The sequence below is a fragment of the Arachis hypogaea genome, chromosome 2 (assembly GCF_003086295.3).
Source record: "Arachis hypogaea cultivar Tifrunner chromosome 2, arahy.Tifrunner.gnm2.J5K5, whole genome shotgun sequence".
Lineage (NCBI taxonomy): Eukaryota > Viridiplantae > Streptophyta > Magnoliopsida > Fabales > Fabaceae > Arachis > Arachis hypogaea.
This window is the reverse complement of record NC_092037.1, coordinates 28,850,252-28,873,273: the sequence shown is the minus strand read 5'-3', so window position 1 is coordinate 28,873,273 and position 23,022 is coordinate 28,850,252. Positions and strand designations below refer to the sequence as shown.

At 38.7% G+C, this 23,022-nt stretch overlaps 1 non-coding gene across 1 annotated transcript; it reads right to left on the bottom strand.

Moving 5' to 3' along the window:
* Nucleotides 1–22,536: 22,536 nt before the first annotated feature.
* On the bottom strand, nucleotides 22,537–22,644 carry LOC112765751 (small nucleolar RNA R71). The gene has a single exon (XR_003183899.1). It is a non-coding gene; the product is annotated as a small nucleolar RNA R71 (small nucleolar RNA).
* Between the last annotated feature and the right edge of the window lie 378 nt (nucleotides 22,645–23,022).

The following is a 23,022-nucleotide window of genomic DNA, read 5'->3' as shown; positions in this document are numbered from 1 at the left end:
ATCTATTTTTGAGTTTTATTTTAATTCATAATTAATAAGATTGAAATTTTATGCCTTAAAGATATGAATGTCCTATGAATCCATCACCTCTCTTAAATGAAAAATGCTTTAATCACAAAAGAACAAGAAGTACAGGATTTCAAAATTTATCATTGAAACTAGTTGAATTAGTTTGATGTGGTGACAATACTTTTTGCTTTCTGAATGAATGCTTGAACAGTGCATATGTCTCTTGATTTTGTTGTTTTGAGAATGTTAAAAAGTGTTGGCTCTTGAAAGAATGAGGGGAAAGAGAACTGTTATTGAGGATCTAAAAATCATTAGATTGATTCTTGAAGCAAGAAAAAGCAGTGAAAAAAAAAGGACAAAAAAAAATTTCGAAAAAAAAAGAGAAAAAGAAAAGAAAAAGAAAAATAAAAGAATAAAGAGTTGTGATCCAAGGCAACAAGAGTGTGCTTAAGAACCCTGGACACCTCTAATTGGGGACTTTAGCAAAGCTGAGTCACAATCTGAAAAGGTTCACCCAATTATGTGTCTGTGGCATGTATGTATCCGGTGGTAATACTGGAAGACAGAGTGCTTTGGGCCACAGCCAAGACTCATACACTAGCTATGTTCAAGAATCATTATGCTTAACTAAGAGAATCAATAACACTATCTGAGTTCTGAGTTCTTATAGATGCCAATCATTCTGAACTTCAAGGGATAGAGTGAGATGCCAAAACTGTTCGGAGGCAAAAAGCTACTAGTCCCGCTCATCTAGTTGGAGCTATGTTTCATTGATATTTTGGAGTCTATAGTATATTCTCTTCTTTTTATCCTATTTTGATTTTCAGTTGCTTGGGGACAAGCAACAATTTAAGTTTGGTGTTGTGATGAGCGGATAATTTGTATGCTTTTTGGCATTGTTTTAAGTATGTTTTTAGTATAATCTAGTTAGTTTTTAGTATATTTTTATTAGTTTTTAGCTAAAATTCACTTTTCTGGACTTTACTATGAGTTTGTGTGTTTTTCTGTGATTTCAGGTATTTTCTGGCTGAAATTGAGGGTCCTGAGCAAAAATCTGATTCCGAGACCAAAAAGGACTGCAGATGCTGTTGGATTCTGACCTCCCTGCACTCGAATCGGATTTTCTGGAGCTACAGAAGCCCAATTGGCGCGCTCTCAACGGCATTGGAAAGTAGACATCCTGGGCTTTCCAGCAATATATGATAGTCCATACTTTGCCCAAGATTTGATGGCCCAAACCGGCGCTCAAAGTCACCTACAGAAATTCCAGCGTTAAACGCCGAAACTGGCATAAAATTTGGAGTTAAACGCCCAAACTGGCATGAGAACTGGCGTTTAACTCCAGAAAAGGTCTCTACACGAAATTCCTTCATTGCTCAGCCCAAGCACACACCAAGTGGGCCCGGAAGTGGATTTTTCTGTCATTTACTCATTTCTGTAAACCTTAGGACACTAGTTTACTATTTATAGGATCTTTTGACATTGTATCAGCACCCTATGCAACTTTTTGATAACCTTATGATACTATACACGTTTTCTTCCACAGCATGAGTCTCTAAACCCCATGGTTGGGGGTGAGGAGCTCTACTGTGTCTTGATGGATTAATGCAATTACTACTGTTTCTCATTCAATCATGCTTGCTTCCATTCTAAGATAATACTTGTTCTTAATCCGGATGAATGTGATGATCCGTGACAATCATCATCATTCTCAACCATGAACGTGTGACTGACAACCACCTTAGATTAAGTAGTTATCTCTTGGGTTCTTTAACCGGAATCTTCGTGGTATAAGCTAGACTGATGGCGGCATTCAAGAGAATCCGGAAGGTCTAAACCTTGTCTGTGGTATTCTGAGTAGGATTCAATGACTGAATGACTGTGACGTGCTTCAATCTCCTGAAGGCGGGGCGTTAGTGACAGACGCCAAAAGAATCACTGGATTCTACTCCGGTCTGATTGAGAACCGACAGATGGAATGCCGTGCCGTGACAGGGCATTAGGAATCGTTCCAATGAGAGGATGGGAGGTAGCCACTGACAATGGTGAAACCCTACATACAGCTTGCCATGGAAGGAGACTTGCGTGACTGAAGAAGAAGACAGTAGGAAAGCAGAGATTCAGAAGATGGAGCATCTCCAAACCTCAACCTATTCTCCATTACTGCAAAACAAGTAATCATTTCATGTTCTTTTGCTTTTCACAATCAATCCTGATAATTCCTGATATCCTGACTAAGATTTACAAGATAACCATAGCTTGCTTCAAGCCGACAATCTCTGTGGGATCGACCCTTGCTCACGCAAGGTATTACTTGGACGACCCAGTACACTTGCTGGTTAGTTGTGCGGAGTTGCAAAAGTGTTATTGCAATTTCGTGCACCAACCAACCCAAATGCTGTCCTGCCCTCGCGGAGGGCAGGGCAGTGTTTTCACTTTGATGTCCCAAGTTCGAACCATGGCCGAAACACACGCTACTTAATTTCCTTGGCTTTCTTGGCACCAAAGTAAGGCCTAGTTTCTTGCTTTCTCATGGCCCTTAAAGATGCCTTTCGTTCCTGCCTCAATTGTGCGCCAAATATGGATTGCTATATATCGTTGGAAAGCTCTGAATGTCAGCTTTCCAACGCAACTGGAAGCACATCAATTGGACGTCTGTAGCTCAAGTTATAGCCCTTTGAAGTAGGCATGGTCATGCTGTGTGCGGCCAGATTTTAACTTAGCGAAAATTCTTGCTTCCAACCACACTTTGCATCACGATTCTGCCCTGCCCTTGGCAAGGGCAGGATCGTGTGCGTGCTGGCTGCTTCCTTTCTTGATTTGGTCATGGGCCACGCTTTTAAAAGCGTGGCCTAAGGCTCCAAAGTGTACCCAACTTCAAAATGTACCCCAAAGCTCTTTTTTTCTCCTTTTTTTGTGCTTCTTTGCTTCTTTTTCTTCTTATTTCCTACAGGATTTATAAAATTAAAAGATCAAGGAAATCTTCCAATTAAGTACACAAGAATGCAATATTTAAACACTAATCATCAATTTCTTGTATGAAAAAGCATAGAAAAATAGGTATATGATGACTTGTCATCAAATGGCAACCTCATCAAAGAGTTTTATGCGAATGTAGTTAGAGAGGAGAAAACCAAAGCCCCCACCTACAAAAGCTATGTGAGAGGACGAGAAGTAGACTTCAGCCCAAATGCCATAATAAGAGCTCTTCAACTGAAATTCCCTCATTTTGACGAGGAGAGTTATCAATCAAGGATAAGTAGAAGCCTCGATAAGGATGAAATCTCAGAGATAGCATCAGATATCTGTGTCATAGCAGCTGACTGGGAGAGGTACTCTGATGGGAGACCAAAATTCATAAAAAGGGGAGACCTTCATCCTGAGGCCAAGGGGTGGTTCGAGCTTGTAAGAAGGTCCATCCTACCAGCTGCTAATAATTCAGAAGTTAACATCAACCGAGCCACTATAGTGCAATGCTTAGTACTAGGTGGGGAAATCAATGTGCATGAGCTTATTGCCGAAGGGATTCAAGAGTCGGCTGAGAAAGTTGATTCAGGTGCCAGGCTTTGGTACCCCAGCACAATTCTCCGCTTGTTGATAGCCATAAACTTGATAGCTACGATTTTAGGAAATTGCACGATCGGCAAAAATTCCTTCCGGCAAGTGCACCGGTTATCGTCAAGTAAAAACTCACAATAGAGTGAGGTCGAATCCCACAAGGATTGGTTGAGTGAGCAATTCGGATTAGAAGTGTGTTCTAGTTGAGCGGAATCAAGATTTAGATGAGAATTGCGGAATCTTAAATTGCATGAATTAAAGAGCAGGAAGCTAAATTGCTGAAATTAAAATGGGATCGGGGTGATTGCATGAATTTAATTGCAGAATGTAAAGAGAAGTGGTAGATCAAAAATGGGGAATTCATTGGGTGTTAGGAGATATTGAGATCTCCGAATCAAAACAATTTTTATCCCTTCCTCAACCAATGCATTCATTGAATTTTGCTTGGCAATCTTATATGATTGGATCCCAATCCCTTGGCTCACCAATTCTCTCTAAAAACAAACAAATTCCCAATCCCTTGGTTTAAATGTTCATAAGAAGAGATGATGCTCGATCACTGATTATACCACACAGTTTCATGAACCACAATTTGGTAGGATTACATGTCACAATATCCATCCAAACCCCAATCCAATTCACTGTGAGAAAGCTTCTCTAGCATGAATCCTCCATTCCTTTCCCAAGGTTCCGAAGGATTCCAATTATGGGTAGTTTCTTTCCCAAGACAACTAACCAATGGAATTAGATCGAGAAGCTTTCTAACAAAATTCAAGAGAAAAGATTGAAGAAGAAGATAAAAACTATTATTGATTCATTGAATTACAATAGAGCTCCCTAACCCAATGAAAGGGGTTTAGTGAGTCATAGCTCTAAATTCAATTACAAAAGTGTGAAAACTAGAAAAATGATCCAAAAATCTCCAAAAGTTCAAAAGTCCCTCTTTTCAAATGCAGAAACTAAGGCCTTTAAATAGGCTCCCTAAATTACAAAATGAAAATGAAATTAAAAGCAAATTACAATCAAATGAAAATAAACTATTCTAGATGATTCTTGTGGCCTTGATTTGGTGTTGTTGATGGGCCTTGCTTGCTTGAAGGGTAGAGTGACATAATTGATCCAAAAAGGATAATGATCCATTAAACTACACTCAAACGTTGCACCCCCCTTTCTTGAGTCGTCACTTTGTTCTCTTGTCAACCTTGCCAATTTGATGCCAAATATAGACTATTATACCTCGTTGGAAAGCTATGGATGTCAGCTTTCTAACGCAACTAGAAGCACCTCAATTGGATCTATATAGCTCAAGTTCTGCTTGATTGAAGGTGACAAGGTTGCTGGTTGGTTTGACAGCGTTTAAGCCAACGTTTAAGTCACTTAAACGTGCTCGAAAATGCCAATTTTGGGAGCTCAGTTGCATTGTCCACCCCATACTTCTATACATCGTTGGAAAGCTCTGGATGTCTACTTTCCAATGCAACTGAAAGCGCATCCGTTGGAGTTCTACAACTCGAGTTATACTCCATGGAAGGTGAAGAGGTCATCTGGCCTGATTGCATGTTGGTACTATGCTCTTCTATGCACATTACGGGGCTGTTTTCTCCCTCAATTTTTAGTCTCCACCATGCATGCTATATATGCTTGGAAATCTCTAGATGTCTTCTTTCCAATGTATTTTGAATCACCTAATTTGGAGTTTTGTAGCTCAAGTTATTTATGTTTGAAGAAGGCATGGTCAAGCTGTTCCATATAACACGTTTAAGCTCCAGTTTAAGCTTAAACTGGAGCTTAAACGCTGGCACTCCCTGGAGGCACAAGCTCGAGCACGTTTAAGCTCCAGTTTAAGCTTAAACTGGAGCTTAAACGTTGGAAGCATCCTGGAGCAATTCCCTTCCTGGCATTTAAGTTCCAGTTTAAGCTTAAACTGGAACTTAAACGCCACAAATGATATCCAGGCTTCCTTCATTGATTTTTGTTGCTTCTTTGCCTAGCCTCTTCTTCCCTGAAATCATCCAAACAACTACATCAAAGTCTTGCTAAAATTCATGAGAATTCTTCCATTCATAGCATTCAAGGAATATAACTAAAAACTCATGGAATTTGCATCAAAATCTTCATGTTTGAATGATTTAAGACAAGCATGACTATTTGGCCCAAATGATTACTTAAGGCTCAAGAAAATGCATAAAACAACTAAAAATAAAAGAAAAAGGCTAGTGAAACTAGCCTAAGATGCCTTGGCATCACAACACCAAACTTAATCCTTACTTGTCCCCAAGCAAGTTCTGAATTATTGAGAAGAAAGAATGAAACAGAAAGTAAATTCATTAGCCATATCAGTAAGTAATTGACATTGATTAATGGGGTGTTCATGCAGAAAGTTGTTGCAGCATCACTTTATTGTTTCTTAGGTAAGAATGTCACTTTTTATGTTTCCACTAAAACACTGCTATGGCCTCTTGTTATTCACATATCCTTGGCATGTTTCTTTTCTTTGTTTTTCTTTTTCTTTTGAGCTTATTTGCTCCTTGTTGCTCAGTGTCATGTGTTGCACAAGCTTTTGACATTTTTCTTTCCTTATCAGGGCTCACACGTATCCACCACAGGCACTTTAGTTTACATTTCTTCACAAGATATTGGTGCCCAGCACCTCTTTGTGTAACTAAATGTTTTGTAGCTAGGTTGCTCTTGATAATGGACTTTTGGTTGATAATCCCGGGTTAGTTAACCCAAGTTACCAAGTGTTGAAACACTCCACAGAACCCATTCATCCAAGCAGATCCTAGTACATAAACACCACAGGCATATGTCTCAGAAGTTCAAACCATTGGTGCCTAGCTTTATTTTCTTAATTCTTTTGCTTTTTGGTTACCTTTCTCATTGGCTTTTTCTTTTTTTTTTCTTTCTTTCCCTTGGCCAAGGACATTTATTTACCAAGATCCATAGACAGCATCCTAATTTCCACTAAAAGTGACAATTCTAACTTTATTTCTTAGTGAGCTGACTATTCAATCAAACATGCATACCACCACTTAATCTTATTTGATTTCTTACCAAATGGAATTGAGTTACTTTTGTTCAAACATTTCTTTTATTTTATTTTATTTTATTTTTTTTGGAACAGAACAAACAGGGCAAGCATACATTTAAGCAAGTGAAGTTTATCCAGACACTTAGACTATCACTTATTTGGAAATTAAACAAACAGACAAACAAAAACTGCAATGACTCAAACTTAAAGCAGGGGTGCATGCAAACTTCCAATATCAGCAATTCAAAGTACAAGCAATTAAGTGAAAATACAACCTTTTAGCATCTTCTTTGTTGTTCATCATCCTTCCTAGCCTTGGTGTTCTCTTTGATGATGATGTATATTCCTTCCATGAGATTGATTGTCTTCCTGCAAAGCTATTAGAAGTTGCTTGTTCCCTAAGCACTTTGAGAATTGGTTAGCATGCATGTATGTTTGTAGGCCTCTGAACTTAGATTGGTGTGTGAACACCAAACTTAGTTCCTTGCCATATGCAGCAATTTGGATCATATGCAGAAAACCTCATGTGCTTTTATTAAAAAAATAACTATGAACTAGAAAAAGAAACTATGAACTAGAAATTAAACTATTGTTTAAGTAGTTTCCCTAATTGGTTGGAGCTAGTGACTAGTCATGCTGAGGTAGAAATGTGCTTTTAATGAAGTTTTTGGTGGAACACCAAACTTAGAATCTCACATTCACCCTTGAATTGTTTTGGTGTGCAACACCAAACTTAGCTCCTTGCAATACAGATAAATCTACTTAACTCTTTTATTGAAATAACTAGAAAAGAAAAACTACCTTTGGTTGGGTTGCCTCCCAACAAACGCTCGTTTACTGTCATTAGCTTGACATGCTGTTCCTGACTTTCTTCCTCTTCCTCCAGTTTGTTAAGAGGAATGACTTCAAGTGGATAAAGGAGCTAGTTGGTGCCCCTTATTGTGAATGCCTCTTTCCAGCAAGCTTTCCCTTGTGATTGGCTTGAGTGAACTTGCTTGTTGGCTCAAGAGTTGGATTGTTCTTCGACCTTCTCTTCTTCATGGATATGGTCCTTTGTTTCTCGGTCACAATTCTCATTGTGGTGCTTGTTTCTACTGCCTTCACATCCTTGATCTCAGAACTTGGTTGTTGTTGGACAGTTGGAGTATCCTGTTCATCAAAAGCTTCCTGAATTTATGGTTCAATGAACCCTTCCTCTTTGCAACTCTCTGTTTCATTGGAGTGTGATCTCCCTTGATTGACTTTCTCCCTTTCTTGTTCTTCTGATTCCTCCCTTGGGTTTGCCATGGTATCACTAGAAGAATTGTGGGTAGGGATTTGCTTTGATAGATATCCAATTTGTGCTTCTAGCTTTTGAATGGCAGCACCTTGATTTTGCAAGTTGTAACGACCCTGATTTTCGTGTACGCGAGATCTTTTCTAAAGGCACGGAATCCTCCGGAAGATCAGTAAAGGGAACACCTCTGTTATATCATCAAGCATCTCAATCCTAATTATCATTATGTCATCCTTAAGCTAGAACCTCCTTTGAGGCAAGCTCAATAATGCAATCGCGAAGAACCTAGTTTTTGAACCGTATCGGTTGGCAGTTTTGATTCTGATTCTCGTAAATAGTCTTTGTTTGACAATCCGGACTCGATTCATGAGAGGAGAGAGATAATAGTATAATATTATCATTATATTAGTATTAGAAAATGCTTGAATGATATTATAAGGTTACCTGGTCTGTTTTTGTTAAAAACAGAAAATCAGTGTAACCGGGTTTACGGTTTACTGGTGCAGCTTAGCACCAGCACTCTCTGATGAATTTAGCAATGCTAAGGCCTCATTATACATGTTTTATTCTCATAATAAATATGTTACTAGTGTCATTTATGCTAGTAGCTCAGAAAATAATTTTTAGAGATGTTTTTACGAGTGTTCCGATACACCTAGTTTTAGTAGTTGTACACTAGAGATATTTTAATATTATTTTAATCCACCTCCAAGCCAACCAATCACAACTCACCCTACACCCCCAAAACCCCCAAGGCTGCCTCATTTGCTCATTGTGGCCGAAAATCACCAAGAGAAAAAGGAGAGAAAGTTCTTGGTTCATAAATCTTCAAAGCTTGATTTCTTCTGAACTAAAACTCAAATCAAAACTCCGATTTCACCAAAATGATCCTCTCTTCTTCCTCTACATAACCATGTGACTTATCAAGGCTGGAAATAAGGTGAGATGGCTGTCTCCCTCCCTCTTCAATTCGGTTTTCAAGGAAAACCATGCAAACATGTGTTTTCTTGATGTTTTTCCTTAGGAATCATGCTTAACTTGACTTGAGGGCCAAGAAACATGAATTTCCAGCAAGTCTAAGGTGAGATATCTCTTCCTAACATGCTGAGTGAGATTTGGTCAGTTGAGAGTTTTTGGATTTAAAGTTGTTCTTGATGTGATTTAGGAGGAAAAAGTGCTTAAGGACCACCTGAAAGTTTAACCGAATTAGGAGCAGCAAAACCAGGTAGGGTGTCACGAAATTAATCTTGATTATTTGTGTTTGAGATGTGTGAATGTTGTATTATTTGGCTGTGCTAAAAATTGGTTGCATATATGATTGATTCTTGGTGAAAATTTGGTGAAATTTTGATGAAATTTGATGAAATTCAAGCTTTAAAGTTCATGTTCTTGGGCAGCTGGAAAAACGAAACCCTAGGCTTAAATTGAGGTTCAATTTGTGATGAAATCATGTAGAAAAGATGGGGTTTTAGTGGCTGCTAATTTATTATGAATTGTAATAAAAATCGGTTGCTGAAAAGATTGAAAAACGGGTAAAAACAGAGAAAGAATCTGAAGAATTTATGAAGAACATGAAGAACACTTTGAGTGTGATGAAGAACAATGAAGAACAGGCCTTGGATCTTAAAAAGGGCAAGGAAGTAAAATTTTTGGTGTTTAAGGGGTTGTTTAGTAATTTCTGAAAGTTAGGGTGGTTAAAGTAGAAATATTAAAAGTTACGGGTGGTAAAAAGTGAATTTTAAAGGTTAAAGGTAAAAGGTAAGTTAATTTTCGAAAAATAATAATAAAATAATAAATAATAATAAAATATTAAATAATAATATTTAATTAAAAATAATATTTTAATAAAAATAATAAAATAATGCGGAACAGGCAGTTTTCTGTAAAAGCTTTAGAAAGACAACTTTAAGTGCAGAATCTTATAATTACCTTCATAAAACACTTAGGGTGTGGTAAGAACATATTAGTGAGGCAAAGATAAATAAAAGATAAAAAGTTGAAGAAAAGGTAAAAATCGAAGAAAAAGTCTGTAAAGTTTTAATAACAGAAGAACAAACAGAGACTAGCGAACAAACTAGGGCAACATAGTTAGACCTTGAGTTCCGACTAGGATTAGATATTATATGAAAAGTTAAACTGTTTCAGTATAGACTTAATGAACCTATACTTGGGACAGGCGAACTATTCATACCAAAATTTACATAAGCTTTAAATACATATGTTATGAAGAGAAATCAAAGCAGAGTAAAGAAACACAGAGAACAGAATAACCAGAGAAAAGTAGGAGATACAGAGAAAAGAGTAATCAGAGCAGAGTAAAAAGACAAAGAGAAAAGAGTAATATGATAAAGAGAAATGGTTTGAGTTACGATGTTGTAAAAGTAAAAGCTGTAAAGTTTGTATAGCATGATTGAACAGAGAAAGAAAGAGGTACTGCATAAGAATGTGAAAGTGATGATGAATAATGAGAATGATAATGAACGATGATAATGAGAATGATTATGTGATGATCTGCTGCGTGAAGGCAGTCAGATAGATGGTGGTACGACCACTGAGAGCGCTTCCCTGGGATACTTAGCTATAATGCTATTCTGTAAGTCAGAGGACTCTTACAGAGGTATCGAGAAAACACAACTAGCATATACTCCTGTAAGTCAAAGGACTCTTATAGTGAGAGTGTGTGTGTGCTCCTGTAAGTCAAAGGACTCTTACAGTGAGTGTGTTGGGCAGATATAAGTTAACTAGCTCCGCCATGCAAGTCAAAGGACTCTTGCAGTGGGTTGCTAGTGCCGTCCTGCAAGTCAAAGGACTCTTGCAGTGGTTTGCCTCACAAGTCAAAGGACTCTTGCGAGGGGCATTGCCAACAGGGAAGCCTTACCTGGTCAGAGGACTCCGGGTAACGTCGGGAGCGGGTATGTAACCGACAAATGAGCTCATTACCTGCGCTAGGGCTAGACATGCATCATTCTTGTCTGCGCATCATTCTCTGTTGCATTCTTTTCTTTGTGTGATCTATTTCCTTGTGTTTGTCTGCTTGTATGCTATTTCTATGTTTTATTTTCTTGTATTCTTTTGTTTGTGTTCTGCTTTCTATTGTCTCTACTTTCTCTTTCAGTCTTTATCCTTTGTTTATTGCTTCGCTATATTCTATTATTCGTCTGCTAATCGACCCCAAATAAATGAACGTAACTAATAACCCCGACCCTACTAAGGACTCCCCAGTTCTTACCCCTTCTCTCTCCCTTCCCCTTCAGATGGAAGTAAGAGTACCTTACCGTAGTTCGTTGATGATGGTTCTGCGAAGAGGATCCTACGCTAGATAGTCTTCTGAGTATAGGGTGAATATCGTTCTCTGATTATACGTATATACTGTGAGACCAGTCAACGTCTGCACCCCATTCGTATGCGCACTTTAACCTAAAACTCGTGTACAAGACTCCTGTTGTGTGGCTACTTGATGTGGTACCAAAGAGACGTTCTATGGCAATGTCTGATCGTGCAGAGGAGCAGCAGACGATGTTCTACCTTTTGATGACGTTCCACCCGACTTGAGTTTTGAAGACCTAGAATGTACCTTCCCTCGCCTTAGTAGTTTAGAGGGACTAGGCGAGTACAGAGTCTAGGCTAGCCTGGGTGCCAGCTTAGGGACTTCTTGAACAGGTCAGGACCTGGGATGTTGTATATATATATATATGTATATAGATATTATTTAGCTATATCTAGGGGTGTTCTAACTAAAGGTCTATACTCTAACAAAGGCTGGATAAATGAATGTTTCTAGCTACTCGCCATGTATTTATGTGTGGTTGTTTATAATTGACTTATCTGTTATTACTTATGAATTGATTATGTATGATTCCGTCTATTAACCCAAATGTTTTCAAAAAAAAAAATATATCTCGCAAATTAACTATGTTTTTAACAACGAATCAGGCTCATATGATAAATAATAGATAATAATTAGGAAGACAAATTGGTAGCGCTCAGTTTCTGGTATGATCTAGACATATTGAAAATTGGGTCGTTACACAAGTTGGATATCACTTCTTCCTTAAAGCTTTTCAAATCAGCCACATCTCTGCCCATAGTTGCAAGCATTCCTTCCATCCTGGTTAACTGATCATGAAGTGATTGGTTCGGATTGGGTTGATGAGGTTGATTATCTTGGCTGTGATATGGTGGCTGGGAGTATGTGTTTTGTGTGGGCTGATAGGGTCTTTGGTTGGAGTTTTGGTAGTGGTATGACTCTTGTGTGTAGTGGAATGAGTCTTGTGGATAGTGAAATGAATTGTATGAATTTGAGAAGGAATTTTGTGCTGAGAAATGCTCAAGTGATGAAGAATTTGGATATGTAAAACTAGGAGGTGAGGTTGGATAATTAAGAGGTGATGGCTCTTGATGAATGGGGTGTGAATAAGTGAAATCTCTTTGGTTTTGATCTTCCCAGCCACAACTTGAGTAGTGATCAAATTCACCAAAACATGGACCATTTTGTGGCTCTGGGAAGTACCCCGTTTCCTGTTCCTGATACTCCCACCCACCATGAGCATAATAACATGAATCATTCTGTGGTGGTGGAGAGTTTCTCATGAATTTTGATTGACCAAAAGATGATGGATACTCCTTTCTTTTTTGTAATGTGCTCAGTCTCAAACAATACTCATCCAAAGATAGTGGAAATTCCATAGTGAGGCAATATCACAAACAGCTAGTGGTTAGTATGCTAACAAGTGAATAAGCAAAGAAAACAAATTAAAATTTGCAGAAATTAGCAGTAATAAACTGAAACAAAAACTATTAACAAAAGAAAAGAAAAATTGCTCAATCTAGTTAACTTCCAATTGGAGAATTGTCAATCGAAAACCAATCCCCGGCAACGGCGCCATAAACTTGATAGCCATAAACTTGATAGCTACGATTTTAGGAAATTGCACGATCGGCAAAAATTCCTTCCGGCAAGTGCACCGGTTATCGTCAAGTAAAAACTCACAATAGAGTGAGGTCGAATCCCACAAGGATTGGTTGAGTGAGCAATTCGGATTAGAAGTGTGTTCTAGTTGAGCGGAATCAAGATTTAGATGAGAATTGCGGAATCTTAAATTGCATGAATTAAAGAGCAGGAAGCTAAATTGCCGAAATTAAAATGGGATCGGGGTGATTGCATGAATTTAATTGCAGAATGTAAAGAGAAGTGGTAGATCAGAAATGGGGAATTCATTGGGTGTTAGGAGATATTGAGATCTCCGAATCAAAACAATTTTTATCCCTTCCTCAACCAATGCATTCATTGAATTTTGCTTGGCAATCTTATATGATTGGATCCCAATCCCTTGGCTCACCAATTCTCTCTAAAAACAAACAAATTCCCAATCCCTTGGTTTAAATGTTCATAAGAAGAGATGATGCTCGATCACTGATTATACCACACAGTTTCATGAACCACAATTTGGTAGGATTACATGTCACAATATCCATCCAAACCCCAATCCAATTCACTGTGAGAAAGCTTCTCTAGCATGAATCCTCCATTCCTTTCCCAAGGTTCCGAAGGATTCCAATTATGGGTAGTTTCTTTCCCAAGACAACTAACCAATGGAATTAGATCGAGAAGCTTTCTAACAAAATTCAAGAGAAAAGATTGAAGAAGAAGATAAAAACTATTATTGATTCATTGAATTACAATAGAGCTCCCTAACCCAATGAAAGGGGTTTAGTGAGTCATAGCTCTGAATTCAATTACAAAAGTGTGAAAACTAGAAAAATGATCCAAAAATCTCCAAAAGTTCAAAAGTCCCTCTTTTCAAATGCAGAAACTAAGGCCTTTAAATAGGCTCCCTAAATTACAAAATGAAAATGAAATTAAAAGCAAATTACAATCAAATGAAAATAAACTATTCTAGATGATTCTTGTGGCCTTGATTTGGTGTTGTTGATGGGCCTTGCTTGCTTGAAGGGTAGAGTGACATAATTGATCCAAAAAGGATAATGATCCATTAAACTACACTCAAACGTTGCACCCCCCTTTCTTGCGTCGTCACTTTGTTCTCTTGTCAACCTTGCCAATTTGATGCCAAATATAGACTATTATACCTCGTTGGAAAGCTATGGATGTCAGCTTTCTAACGCAACTAGAAGCACCTCAATTGGATCTCTATAGCTCAAGGTATGCTTGATTGAAGGTGACAAGGTTGCTGGTTGGTTTGACAGCGTTTAAGCCAACGTTTAAGTCACTTAAACGTGCTCGAAAATGCCAATTTTGGGAGCTCAGTTGCATTGTCCACCCCATACTTCTATACATCGTTGGAATGCTATGGATATCTACTTTCCAATGCAACTGGAAGCGCATCATTTGGAGTTCTACAACTCGAGTTATACTCCATGGAAGATGAAGAGGTCAGCTGGCCTGATTGCATGTTGGTACTATGCTCTTCTATGCACATTACGGGGCTGTTTTCTCCCTCAATTTTTAGTATCCACCATGCATGCCATATATTCTTGGAAAGCTCTAGATGTCTTCTTTCCAGTGCATTTTGAATCACCTCATTTGGAGTTTTGTAGCTTAAGTTATTTATGTTTGAAGAAGGCATGGTCAAGCTGTTCCATATAACACGTTTAAGCTCCAGTTTAAGCTTAAACTGGAGCTTAAACGCTGGCACTCCCTGGAGGCACAAGCTCGAGCACGTTTAAGCTCCAGTTTAAGCTTAAACTGGAGCTTAAACGTTGGAAGCATCCTAGAGGCACAAGCTCGAGCACGTTTAAGCTCCAGTTTAAGCTTAAACTGGAGCTTAAACGTTGGAAGCATCCTGGAGCAATTCCCTTCCTGGCATTTAAGTTCCAGTTTAAGCTTAAACTGGAACTTAAACGCCACAAATGATATCCAGGCTTCCTTCATTGATTTTTGTTGCTTCTTTGCCTAGCCTCTTCTTCCCTGAAATCATCCAAACAACTGCATCAAAGTCTTGCTAAAATTCATGAGAATTCTTCCATTCATAGCATTCAAAGAATATAACTAAAAACTCATGGAATTTGCATCAAAATCTTCATGTTTGAATGATTTAAGACAAGCATGACTATTTGGCCCAAATGATTACTTAAGGCTCAAGAAAATGCATAAAACAACTAAAAATAAAAGAAAAAGGCTAGTGAAACTAGCCTAAGATGCCTTGGCATCACTTGTGCAACAAGGCTAAGGTAGTATTTGAGGACAGCAGTCCAGACTGGGTGAACCCAGGGAAGCCGGTCACACTTGAGCACATGGTCCATACCTCACTTGCTCAACAACTAAGAAGGCCACATATAGGAAGGCACAGAGCCCAGCAAGAAGTTCATCAAGAGGAGTATCATCAGGGAGATTACCAACAAGAAGAGCAACACAACCCGGCCAACCTCAATATGAGTCATATCTTACATGCCATTGAGGATTTGGAGATGAAACATATGGAGGGACAAGAGCAAATACTTGCCATGCAGTCCAAATGGATTAAGCAACAAGAAGAGTGGCAGAAACAACACATGGAGCAGCAACAGAGCAATATTCACACCTCACTCAAGCCATACACCAAGTAACAGAGAGGCAAGAGTGTCAAGACAAACGCTTTCAAGAGCTCAATCAGCGGCAATTAGCTCAGATGAAATCATTTAATGAGTTTAGCGTGCTGAATGAAGGAAGGCAGTTGCATAGAGAGGAATTCAGTGTAAACACTCAAGCCAGATTGAGTTACATGTCAGATAATATGCACCACCTACATTATGCCATTCCCACCTATGAGGAGGTCCAAAAAGGGTTTGTTGAACGAGAAGAAGGGAAGGTAAAACAGCAGAAGGAAACTCTGAAGAAAAAGATGGAAGATGCTGCGTTCTGGAAGAAACTACTTGGAAAAGGCAAAGGGAGTGGGAGCACAAGCACTCAAGAAAAGCACCAAGAGGACAAGCATGGAGGGGAGCATGAGCAACCACATGAGTAAAAGGTGGTGGAGCTTCTTTCTTGGTTTTTAGTTTCTATGCTTTAAATAAGGAGGATCTTGTATGAAATAGAACATGCCTCCATAGTATCTAAACAACTTTCAATTATGCATTCTAAGTTTTCAAATTAAGAAGTCAGTGCCTACTAGCATTTATGTTACTGCATTCGTATCTTTACTTATTGTATGCTTGTCTTTTAAATCAAATGAAAAGAGAATGTTTTATGTTTTAAAAGAGCAGAGTAGAGTTCATAATGTGAAAGTGCATTCATGAATCTTTGGGGGTAATCATAAGTTAGCTAAGTTGGTTCAACCACAAGGTTAAGATGACAACTATCTATCCTGAATGCTTTACTTTTGATATACCCATGAGACTAAGATAACAACAAGATCCTAATAAGAAAAAAAAAAGGGAAAGAACAATGGAAGTGAAAAACAAAAGAAAAAGAGTAAGCAATAAGGCTAGGCACCAATGGTTTGCCTTAAGACATGTGTCTGTGGTGCTCATGTGTGAGGGATCTACTTGGATGAATAAGCTCTTTGGGGTGCTTCATCACCTGGTAACTTGGGTTAACTAACCCGGGATTATCAGCTGAAAATCCACTATCAAGAGTAACCCTCACCACAAAGCACTTAGTAACCCGAAGAGGTGCTGGACACCAAGGTCTGAAGGAAAGAAAATAAATAAACTATATGCCTGTGGTGTGTATGTATGGGGGAGAGACTTGAGCAAGTAAGTCCTTAGGGGTGCTTCAACACCTAGCACCTTGAACCAACTGGTTCGGGAGTGTTGGCTGAAAGCTTATCCTAAAGAGTTGCCCCCTTACAGAACACTTAGCCTAAATAACACAAACAGCCCTTGAAATAACAATAAAAGGATCAATAAATACAGGTCTCATAGGACATAACAAAGTGAGTAATTTAGGAGATGATAAAGGTCTGAAAGCCAGTAGTGGAATAAACCTAAGTTGCTATGCATGAAACCACCATAAAATCAGTAATATGACTTCCACAAGAATGACTCATTTCTCTGGAGATTCCATTCATCATTCTCTTGTTCCAGTACTTGCTTAGGGACAAGCAAGCTTTAAGTTTGGTGTTGTGATGCCAGGGCATTTTGGCCAGTTTCACTGACCTTTTCTTTACTATTTTTAGGTAATTTCATGCATTTTCTTAGGAAATAAGTTAGTTTTGGGCAAATATTCACTCAGACCTTGATTCAAGCAAACTTTGTGCATTTTACATTATTTCATGAGGATTTTACATGATTTTTATGACAAAATTGTATATTGCATTACCCTTGACTTGGACTAGAACTTTGATGCACTCTATTGCTTGATTTCAGGACCAAAGGAAGCAAGGAATGGGAGGTAACTTGAAAAGTTAAGGAGAAAAGTAATTGCCAAAAATACTCTCAAAAGCCATCAATGCCCACATTAAAGAGTCACGTTAACTAAGTTAACGTGAACTCTAACGTGGAGAGGAGAAGTTGAGCCAACGTTAGTGACACTTAACATTGTCACTAACGTTGGCAATAGCTCACAAATGGCCACGTTAGAAGCCACGTTAACCTAGTTAATGTGGCCTTTAACGTTATAGGGGGAAGAGAAGCCAACGTTAGTGACACTCAACATTGTCACTAACGTTGGCCTAAGGTGCAAAGAGCCACGTTAACTCTCACGTTAACTTGGTTAACGTGGGAGCTAACGTAAGAGAAGGAGAATTTTCGACAACATTAGTGACACTCAACATTGTCACTAACGTTGGAGCAACCACACAACCCCCAAGAGCCACGTTAACTTCCACGTTAACGTGATTAACGTGGAAGCTAACGATGAGGAATGAAGTATGAGCCAACGTTAGTGACACTCAACATTGTCACTAACGTTGGGATGGCTAAGAATGGCCACGTTAGAAGCCACGTTAACCGAGTTAACGTGGACTCTAACGTGAGACCTAGGGGCACACTCGAACGTTAGTGACAATGTTGAGTGTCACTAACATTCTCGAAGGTTGGCAAAGGCCACGTTAGAAGCCACGTTAACCTAGTTAACGTGAGCTTTAACGAAGCCAGAAGGGGCACACTTGAACGTTAGTGACAATGTTGAGTGTCACTAACGTTCTCGAAGGCTAACAAGGCAACGTTAAAAGCCACGTTAACCCAGTTAATGTGGGCTTTAACGTGAGGCAAAAGGGGTGCATGGCAACGTTAGTGACAATGTTAAGTGTCACTAACATCTTCGAACTTGTATTTTCACTAAATATTAAACACCCCTAACGTCTTGAGCTAAAGTCTCTGCCCACTTCACACTTTCTCTTTGCAAGTAAGCCAAGCCCAAATGAAGAAAGGAACTGCTTCAAACTCAAAAATCCAAAGGCCCAAGACTTGAAGAACTAACTAGAAGCTGAGAAGAGTAGTATATATAGGAATAGTTTTGAAATAGAGAAGGGGCTTTTTGGGGGAGAGCTGGGAGAGAACTACTCTCTGTATCTTTACTTTCTCTGCACTTCTAGTTTATGATGTATTCTCCATCTTTGATTTTGATTTCTAGAGCTATGAACAACTAAACCCCTTTCATTGGGTTAGGGAGCTCTGTTGTAATTTGATGGATCAATAATAATTTTCTTGTTCTTCTCTTTCTTCTCTTTTGATTTTACTTGAAAGCTTTCAATCTTCATCCAATTGGATAGTGATCTTGGAAAAGAAGCTATTCAAACATGGATTTCTTCGGATCCTTGAAAGAGGAATGAAGAGATTAGCTAGAAATGCTTTCTCATGCTGGACCAAATTGAGTGTGGATGGTGATGAGCGGATAATTTGTACGCTTTTTGGCATTGTTTTTAGTATGTTTTTAGTATGATCTAGTTAGTTTTTAGTATATTTTTATTAGTTTTTAGTTAAAATTCACTTTTCTGGACTTTACTATGAGTTTGTGTGTTTTTCTGTGATTTCAGGTATTTTCTGGCTGAAATTGAGGGACCTGAGCAAAAATCTGATTCAGAGACTGAAAAGGACTGCAGATGCTGTTGGATTCTGACCTCCCTGTACTCGAAGTGGATTTTCTGGAGCTACAGAAGCCCAATTGGCGCGCTCTTAATGGCGTTGGAAAGTAGACAACCTGGGATTTCCAGCAATATATGATAGTCCATACTTTGCCCAAGATTTGATGGCCCAAACCGGCGTACAAAGTCACCCTCAGGAATTCCAGCGTTAAACGCCGGAACTGGCACCAAAATGGGAGTTAAACGCCCAAACTGGCACAAAAGCTGGCGTTTAACTCCAAGAAGAGTCTCTACACGAAAATGCTTCATTGCTCAGCCCAAGTACACACAAAGTGGGCCCGGAAGTGGATTTTTATGTCATTTACTCATCTCTGTACACCTTAGGCTACTAGTTCTCTATAAGTAGGACCTTTTACTACTGTATTTTCATCTTTGGATCTTCGGAACCTTTTTATCTTTAGATCTTTTGATCATTGGGAGGCTGGCCTCACGGCCATGCCTAGACCTTGTTCTTATGTATTTTCAACGGTGGAGTTTCTACACACCATAGATTAAGGTGTGGAGCTCTGCTGTACCTCGAGTATTAATGCAATTACTATTGTTCTTCTATTCAATTCCGCTTGTTCTTGTTCTAAGATATCACTTGTTCTTCAACTTGATGAATGTGATGATCCGTGACACTCATCATCATTCTCACCTATGAACGTGTGACTGACAACCACCTCCGTTCTACCTTCGATTGGGTGAATATCTCTTGGATTCCTGATTGCACGATGCATGGTTGATCACCTGACAACCGAGTGCTCGCCTGACAACCGAGCCAGCCATTCCGTGAGATCAGAGTCTTCGTGGTATAGGCTAGAACTGATGGCGGCATTCAAGAGAATCCGGAAGGTCTAACCTTGTCTGTGGTATTCTGAGTAGGATTCAATGATTGAATGACTGTGACGTGCTTCAAACTCCTGAGGGCGGGGCGTTAGTGATAGACGCAAAAGAATCACTGGATTCTATTCCGGCCTGATCGAGAACCGACAGATGGATAGTCGTGCCGTGACAGGGTGTGTTGAACATTTCCACTGAGAGGATGGGAGGTAGCCACTGACAACGGTGAAACCCTTGCTTAAGCTTGCCATGGAAAGGAGTAAGAAGGATTGGATGAAGACAGTAGGAAAGCAGAGAGACGGAAGGGAAGGCATCTTCATACGCTTATCTGAAATTCCTACCAATGAATTACATAAGTATCTCTATCTTTATCTTTATGTTTTATGTGTTTATCACCATACCCATTTGAGTTTGCCTGACTAAGATTTACAAGGTGACCATAGCTTGCTTCATACCAACAATCTATGTGGGATCGACCCTTACTCGCGTAAGGTTTATTACTTGGACGACCCAGTACACTTGCTGGTTAGTTGTGCGAAGTTGTGTTTATGCCATGGTATTGAACACCAAGTTTTTGGATTCATTACCGGGGATTATTTGATTTGTGAAAAGTATTGATCACAATTTCGTGCACCAAGTTTTTGGCGCCGTTGCCGGGGATTGTTGAGTTTGGACAACTGACGGTTCATCTTGTTGCTTAGATTAGGTATTTTTTTCGGAATTCTTGAAGATGAATTCTAAAGTTTCATGATGATTTGTTGAAATCTGGCTGGCTGTGAAGCCATGTCTAATTTCATTGGACCGAGGTTTCAACTTATCATCACAAAAGCTTGTTGATTTCTATCAATCTTGCTTTTGGAGCAGTGATCTGCTAAGGCTTGGCTGGCCATTGGCCATGTCTAGTGTTTTGGACCGAAGCTTTCCTTGAAAGCTTGGCTGGCTGTGAAGCCATGTCTAATTCCTGGACCGGAGTCTTAGACTAGCATTGCACTGATTCCTGGAATTCTCATTAAGAATTTTGATACCTTTTTCCACTTAATTTTCGAAAAACACAAAAAAAATTACAAAATTATAAAATCCAAAAATATTGTATGTTTCTTGTTTGAGTCTAGTGTCTCATGTTAAGTTTGGTGTCAATTGCATGCATTCATTCATGTGTCTTAAGGATCTTCAAATAATTCTTGATGATTTCTTACTCTAATCTTTAAATTCTCTTGACTTGAGTGTTTATGTGTCTCATATGCATTCTCATTTGTGTCAGTAGTGTACAAACTGCTAAGTTTGGTGTCTTGCATGCATTGTTATTTGATTTTAGTTGCATTTTGATTATTCCTCATTATTAAAAATCCAAAAATATTTTTAATTTGTGTCTTCTCAAGTCAATAATACAGAGAATTGAAGATTCAGAACATACAGCAGAGGAATTACACAGAAAAAGCTGGGCGTTCAAAACGCCCAGTGAAGAAGGACAGACTGGCGTTTAAACGCCAGCCAGGGTACCTGGTTGGGCGTTTAACGCCCAAAAGGGTATAGTTTTGGGCGTTAAACGCCAGAATGTGCACCATTCTGGGCGTTTAACGCCAGGATGGCACAAGAGGGAAGATTTTGTTTTTAATGCAGATTTTTTTTCAAGTTTTCAAACTTTTTCAAAATCAAATCTTTTTCAAATCATATCTTTTCAATCATATGTTTTCAAAATCAATTTCTTTCTATTTTTTAAAAAAAAAATTACTTGCTATCAATTAATGATCTAATTCAACATTTCAAGTATGTTGCCTTTTCTGTTGAGAAAGGTTTAATGTTTGAATCATATCTTTTCTTGTTAGTCAAGTTTTTAATTTTCAAAATCAAATCCTTTTAAAATGTTTTTCAAATCATATCTTCTCAATCACATCTTTTTAAACTAATCATATCTTCTTAACCACATCTTTTTCAAAATAGTTTTCAAACAAATCTTTTTAATCTCTAATTTCAAAATCTTTTTCAAAAATCACTTGATCTCTTTCCCACTCTTGGTTTTCGAAAATTAATTAGTGTTTTTCAAAATGTTTTCAAAATTTCTTACTTAATTTTCGAAAATCATTTCCCTTCTTCTCACATCCTTCTATTTATGGACTAACACTATCCCTTAATGCAAAATTCGAACTCCATCTTCTTTGATAAGTTCGAATTTTCTACTTCTGCCTTTCATTTTTCTTTTCCTCTGACACCTAAAGGAATCTCTATACTGTGACATAGAGGATTCCACATTTCCTTGTTCTCTTCTCTTTCTTATGAGCAGGAGCAGAGACAAAAGCATTCTTGTTGAGGCTGATCCTGAACATGAAAGGACCTTGAAGCGAAAGCTAAGAGAAGCTAAGGCACAATTCTCTGTAGAGGACCTGACCGAATCCTTCAAAGAAGAAGAACTCATGGCAGCCGAAAACAACAATAATGCCAACAATGCAAGGAAGGTGCTGGGTGACTTTACTGCACCTACTCCCAACTTTTATGGTAGAAGCATCTCTATCCCTGCCATTGGAGCAAACAACTTTGAGCATAAGCCTCAATTAGTTTCTCTAATGCAACAGAATTGCAAGATCCATGGACTTCCATTGGAAGATCCTCATCAGTTTTTAGCTGAATTCTTGCAAATCTGTGACACAGTCAAGACTAATGGGGTTGACCCTGAGGTCTACAGACTTATGCTATTCCCTTTTGCTGTAAGAGACAGAGCTAGGACATGGTTGGACTCTCAACCCAAAGAAAGCCTGGACTCTTGGGAAAAGCTAGTCAATGCCTTCTTGGCAAAGTTCTTTCCACCTCAAAAATTGAGTAAGCTTAGAGTGGAAGTCCAAACCTTCAGACAGAAGGAAGGAGAATCCCTCTATGAAGCTTGGGAGAGATACAAACAATTAATCAGAAAGTGTCCTTCTGATATGCTTTCTGAATGGAGCATCATAGGTATTTTCTATGATGGTCTCTCTGAATTATCCAAGTGTCTCTGGATAGCTCTGCTGGAGGATCTCTTCATCTGAAGAAGACGCCTACAGAAGCTCAAGAGCTAATTGAAATGGTTGCAAACAACCAATTCATGTACACTTCTGAAAGAAATCCTGTGAACAATGGGACCAGTCAGAAGAAGGGAGTTCTTGAGATTGACACTCTGAATGCCATATTGGCTCAGAACAAAATATGGACTCAACAAGTCAATATGATTTCTCAAAGTCTGTCTGGAATGCAAAATGCACCAAGCAGTACTAAGGAGGCTTCATCTGAGGAAGAAGCTTATGATCCTGAGAACCCTTCAATGGAAGAGGTGA